This window comes from Onychostruthus taczanowskii, unplaced genomic scaffold, assembly GCF_017590055.1.
Source record: "Onychostruthus taczanowskii isolate IOZ18803 unplaced genomic scaffold, ASM1759005v1 scaffold53, whole genome shotgun sequence".
NCBI lineage: Eukaryota > Metazoa > Chordata > Aves > Passeriformes > Passeridae > Onychostruthus > Onychostruthus taczanowskii.
Window position 1 is genome coordinate 1,548,849 of NW_024502902.1, and position 5,954 is coordinate 1,554,802.

Sequence of the window (5,954 nt, forward strand, 5' to 3'; positions counted from 1 at the left end):
TGTCAAGGTTTCCCTTTGCTCTGGGAGAAGCTAGCCCAGTCTCAGCATTTCTTTCAGCAGTTGGCCCTCCATGTGCAAACTCTGGGGTCCAGCAGCGCGTTCCTTCTCAGCCTGCACAGCACAGGCACGTGGCTGGCGCTAAGGAGACACACTTTAAATAACCACACCACAGTGACTCATGCCTTACCCAAGGCAGTCTGGCTGCTGGCATATAAAGCATGAAAGCCGATGATCTTTGAAAGAAGAGAGGATCCTACAGTGAGCAGACATATGGCTCAGTTCCTGGCCAGAAGGTGGGAGGGGTGGAAGCACTTCTAAATGAGATAGGCTGGGAGGCTGAGGCTCCCAGGTGTAGAGCAGTGGCCTCCCCAGCACTGCCCAGCTCTGTCCTCCTGACCTGCTGCCACATGCGCAGCCTCTTGTCTCTGGAATTTCCCTGAGCTAGCAGTTTTCCAAGCTGAGGAGGCTTGGAGAGTAGGGAAAAAAACATGCAGGAGCAGCACCTGAGCCCAGCATGGCTGACACAGGGGGGACATCATATGCTCTTTTGCCCTTTGCAACATTTGTCCTGTAGCACCCAGGTGGCAGAAAAGGATAGGCAGTTCTGGTGGACCTTCACCTTTCCTTCTAGCACTTCAGTCATCCTTCATTTCCCCAACAGTTCCAGAACTGCCCTTCCCACCCTGCCTCCTTCTCAAAACTCTCCCCATCCCCTCAGCCCCCTTCTCACATCAGCTCCCCTCAGCACCATCCCATCCTTCATTGCCTGTCCCTTTCTTTCTCCCCAGACCTACCCTCAACCTTCCTGTGCTTCTTTTCTGGCTCCCCTCCCTGGAAGGCCACTCTGCAATCCCTGCTCTCTGCTTCTCTGTGACATCTCTGCACCCCACCTTACTTGTTTGCTGCCTGGGGCCACATCTTCCCCTCTGGCAAACAGTCACCCCTCAGGACCTACTGTGGTGTTTCCCACAGACCTCCCCACAGCCACCCACCCCTTCCCACAGCTGTTTCCTCCAGAAGCACCGTAGTGGCTTGGCAGGCTGGACCAGCTTTCTGCCAGCAGCCAATACGGAGGCCAGCCTTCATCTTGGGTTGCATCCCGCTCTCCCTCGCCTCCTCTCCAGGCTGGGGCTGTGGCTGGGTTGCCCTTGACAGCCACACGAGCTGCCTTCCCCAACCCACAGGATGTTTTCAGGGCCTGGACACCCTGGAGCTGCTCATCGGCTTTGGCAGGGTAGCGTAAATGTCACGTCCCCGCCTGTTCCCAGCTTGATGCCTGTTCCCGGCCCGAAGCGATGCCCGCGTGTCTCCCATTATGTAAGGGGTAATGTGGATGGGAGCTGTGAGGCCTCGGGCTGGCTTGTGCACCATGAATGACAGCTGCAAAAATGAGAGGGGAACTATTTTTAAACCTTCCCCTGCCCTCCTTCTCCAGCTCTTTTCCCCACAGCCTCAGCCAGGCTGTGTGGATGGCCAGCCCATGGGGGAACTGGTCCTGCTGGGTTCTGCTGAACAGGTCCTGAGCAATTCTTTGTACTGCCACAGAGGTACGTGCAGCACCTCAGCACAGGGCTGGTGGTACCCAGAGGACGTGTCCTCTTCCAGTCCTCCTTGGCCATCAACAGTCCCCTGACATTCTCTCTTTCACCTCTCAGAGCCCTGCTTGTCGGCAGGACCAGCAGTGTTCCTTTCTTTCCCCCAGCCTCTCTCTGTAACTTTAGAAAGGTCATTCCCTCCTCCTTGAGCCACAGGGTTATCACAATTCCTTAGAGAAGAGCAGAAGGGATCTAGAGGGGGGAAAAACCTACCTTCCACTGCAGAAACATGATACCCCAGCACCACCCTGTCCCTCAGAGTGAGGGCAAGAGACAGATGGTCCGGATCAGGGGCCTGCATAATTGTCCCATCTCCCAGTGAGCGTTGTTGGCACCGGGACCACTAAGGAAGAGGCAAGGTGGGTGAGAAGCTGTCTAAGAAAGGGGCTCTGACAGTCACAGGGAGAGTTGTCAAAACCAGCAGTGTTTTGCCCCAGAATGCTGTAAACAAGACACCCCTCAAGTTGAAGCATTGGAAGAAGGCATGCAGGGGGTGGACACTGCCCATGTGCTGCCACTTTGTCTCTGAATAAAGACTCGGTTCAAGGATTTGCCCATCAAAGAATTGTCTGGGGAGACTAGCAAGTGCAAGGTACCTCTTCACCTGGCATTGCAGATGCTTCTTTAGACACCCCTCCTCAGGAAAGATGGAGCTGGCCTGTAGCAGGTACAGAGCAGGTTTGTGAGTGGCCATTTTGAGTGTGAAGTTTGTTTAATCTAAAACAGGAGATTTGAGGGGGGACAGCATCCATGTATCAAAAGGATATGCTAGGGCAAATGTTTAATTTGTTCTCTTAGAAGCTCATCTGGATCATAAATACATTTAGAATTAAAATTAGAAAGAAGTTCCTAGCCAGCCATGGTATAAACTTCTGTGACAGTCTGTCAGGCTGGAAGGTGGGCAGAAGCAGCCTAATTTGGTAAGAGACTCAGCAGGCTGGTAGTCACTGCATGGCAGAAGAGGAGGGAGCCCAGAATGAGCCATAGACAGGTCTGAAATGAAGCTTGCAATCATGTCCCCAAACTGGTCCCCAGAGGGATTGGTACACAGCTGAAACCGCAGTGTATTGCATCCTCTGTAGGTTGGTTACATATCATTAATGTCATGCTTCAGGGTCCTCCCAGATCTTTAAAGAGGCAAGAAAGAGATCACCTCTTTTCCTTCTGGGTTTTTAGGAAATGAATTTCCTTCATTTCTGTAACCTCTCTGGCCACAGTAGCCACGGGGCTGGGGTGAGGCAGGGAGGAGAATAGGGTCACTCCTGCTGCTCTTAGTCAGGCTCTGGGTGTGCTGGTTTGCCTTGCTCACAGGCTCAGGACAAAGCCAGCTCTAGGGCTAGGGAAGCATTTCCCTCAGGCTTGGTGTGCTGTGGCAACCTGGGGAGCTTGAGGTGTTGCTCATGGCAGGCAATGCCCTTCTGGCACTCCTTGGTTGATTTCCCCTGTTGCAGGTGCTTGGGGAACACTAGAGACACTTTTGCTCTCTCCCACTCGCTCCTGCCGCTGTTCGCATCCTTAGGTTTCTGTGGACCTTGACCGCGGGAAAGGAGAGGGTGCCTTTAGTCAGTCGGGACGTTCCCTGGGTGGTCCCCAAGGGTCTTGACTCGGGCAGGCCCAAAAGAGTCCAGAGCCTCAGCCCTATGTTTCAGCGCGGCACGGAGCCCGCACTGTCACGACGAGACCCTCAGCCTTTGCGACCTGCTACTTGTGCCTGCCCCTTGTCCCCTCAGCACTGGGGCTGCAGGGCACACCTGCCCTGACGCGGGAACCTCCGTAAGGGCTGCGGGAGTCAACTCGGAGGACTGCGGACAGCTGTCGGAGCCCGGCAGGTGCCGTAGCAGGAGGCTGAGGCTGCTCCTTACCCTGCTGAGCTCGAACCGAGCGGCGCCGGCCCCGCTGTGCCGGGACCCCCGGCGGCCGCCGGGCCCTGGGGCGGGCGGGGCCCGGACGGGGCGGTGCGCGCTGCGGCAGCGCCACCTGGCGGCGCCGCGGCAGGGCGCGGCCCGGCCGCCATTTGCGGCGCCGCGGGGGCCGTGAGGGGACGGCGGCGCTGGCTGCCCGCTCTCCCCGACCGTGTCACACCGCGGGATGCGCCCTGCGGGACGACTGCCGTCCTAGGACTTGATGAAACCGGCCTTTCCTTCAGGATAAAGATTTGGAACCGCAGCTTATCCCTGGCTGCAAGCAGCGTGCAGGAGCTGGACGCCGGAGCAACCATGGCTTGATGGACTGAGGCAGTATGCGAACTTAGGAGATGATGAGATTACTTCTGCTCAGATGATGTCTTTCCCATTTTACACCCTATAAGGCTTTAGGAACAAATTAGCAATCATCAGGACAAAATGAATGCGCCAGCAGACAACGAAGGCTGAAGCAGCAGCTGCTTGGGAGCCAGCCGCGGCCTTCTCCAGCACAGGTGGGTTGAGCAGCACCAAGGCTGGGGCAGGGGCCCTGTGCCGCCTCACTGCCACCCTGGAACACACTCACGATCGGGCTCACAGCCTTGCTGCTCCAGCCTTCAGCGGCGGTGAGGGGGGTGCTGAGCCTGCTCTCGCAAGCTGGATGCATATTTCGGGAATAAAGCATACAAGAGCCAGTTTTGATCATAAAAATTGCGATCAGGCACAGAGGGATAAGGTACATGAACTCACCTCTTGCAACATCTGGAGTACTGCCAGCAACTTTCCACTCCACCTCCCAAGCCAGCCTCTTTCACCTCCTTTCCTCATGGGAGGAAGGCTAGTCCCATAATTACTCTTTTGCAATTATTTCCCAGGGACACCCTACCCACTTAAGCACATGTCTGTCATAGCTATACCATCAGCTTCTGGCTTTACTCTCTTATTGTCAGTCTGCTCTCCATTTCCTCAGCAGCCTGGGACACATCTTCTCAATGGTCACGTCCAGCCAGCAACCACAGCCAAGAGCAAGCAAAACGCCCCAAGGTGCTTGGCAGAGGCAGCTCTTGCACATTTCTCAACCATGGCATTCCATTGCTGCTATGGAGTGCTACAGACCCAACTGGAGACAGATCCTTTCTGATTTTCTGTGGATCTGGTGTAGCCAGCAGGAGCAAAAATGAGTACCAATGTATCTAAAGTCCCAAGATCACCAGATCTTCCCAAAACACAACAGGGAGAAGGCTGAGTAAGCAGTTGTCATATTTCAGATCACTAATAGCTGCAACATTTCCCAAAGGGAACTAGAAATATAATGTGCAGAGTTAGTACATTTATAAACTCACTCCCCACCCACCCAAGAGAACATACAAGCTCCCTGAAAAGAAGGCAGTGTAACAAACATTGGTGCTGCTGCCAGCTGATATCCCAACAGGGAAAAAATGCCAAATATCCTCCATTGTGTTAAGGCCATGTAACACCAGAAGGATACGTCCAGCACAGCCTTGGATCCACTCAGTTTCTAAGGCAAATCCTTGGCTTGGTCATGTCAAGTCCTTGGCCTTTGGTATGTAGTATAGGTCAAGCCCCTCCCTCTAAAGAGGAAGGGTTTCTGCTTTCATAAACAAATTGCCTGGGTCACTGATCCTGCCATGGCTCCGGAAGACAGCCAGAGAAAAACACCTCACAGACAATTTATTTGGTCCTTGCCACCACCCTCCATCACTAACCACCCAAGATACCTTTTACAGAAGTCAAGATCCAACAAAGATCCTTATTGCAGTTTATCTAGAGATTATAATGGAGCATCAGTGATCTTGTCTACCTTGAAAGCATGTGTGAGATGCAGTGAATATATAGAAGACACAAATTTCTACCAGGTTGAACTTCAATTACCAGCTGTTGGAAAAACAAAAAAACCCAACCACCAATGCAAAAAACAACGAACCAACCAAAACCCTTAACAAATCAACCAACCAACCAAGGTTTAGTTATAAAAAAAAAAAAAAGCATAGAAAGGTACAGAGAAAGCTGTCCTCATGGAAAAAAAACTTAGTTACTCAGAACCTTACTTCTTCCCATGGAAAAAAAAAGTAAAATTCTGATTACTCTGTGGATGTTCTCAGCCCCACCGTAACAAAGCATGGCCCGAATGTCTGTGGCTGACTTGTTCTCAGATTTTTCCCCCTACCTGAGAGTTCAACCAAGAGTCATTGCAGGACAAACACAAAACCTTGCAATGCTTTTGAAATCACTTAATCCAGAAAATAAAAGCAGGGAATTTATACCTGTTACCAGCACACTTAACACATGGAAAATGCACAGCAAGAACCTGCTTCCAAAAGGTGATCAGCTGCTTTAGTGTCTACCAACTTCACTGCAATTGCAGGTGTAATGATGGCAGTGGAGCTGTACACCACACAGTATGCTATCTAGAGAACAAAATTACTGGATCTCAGCA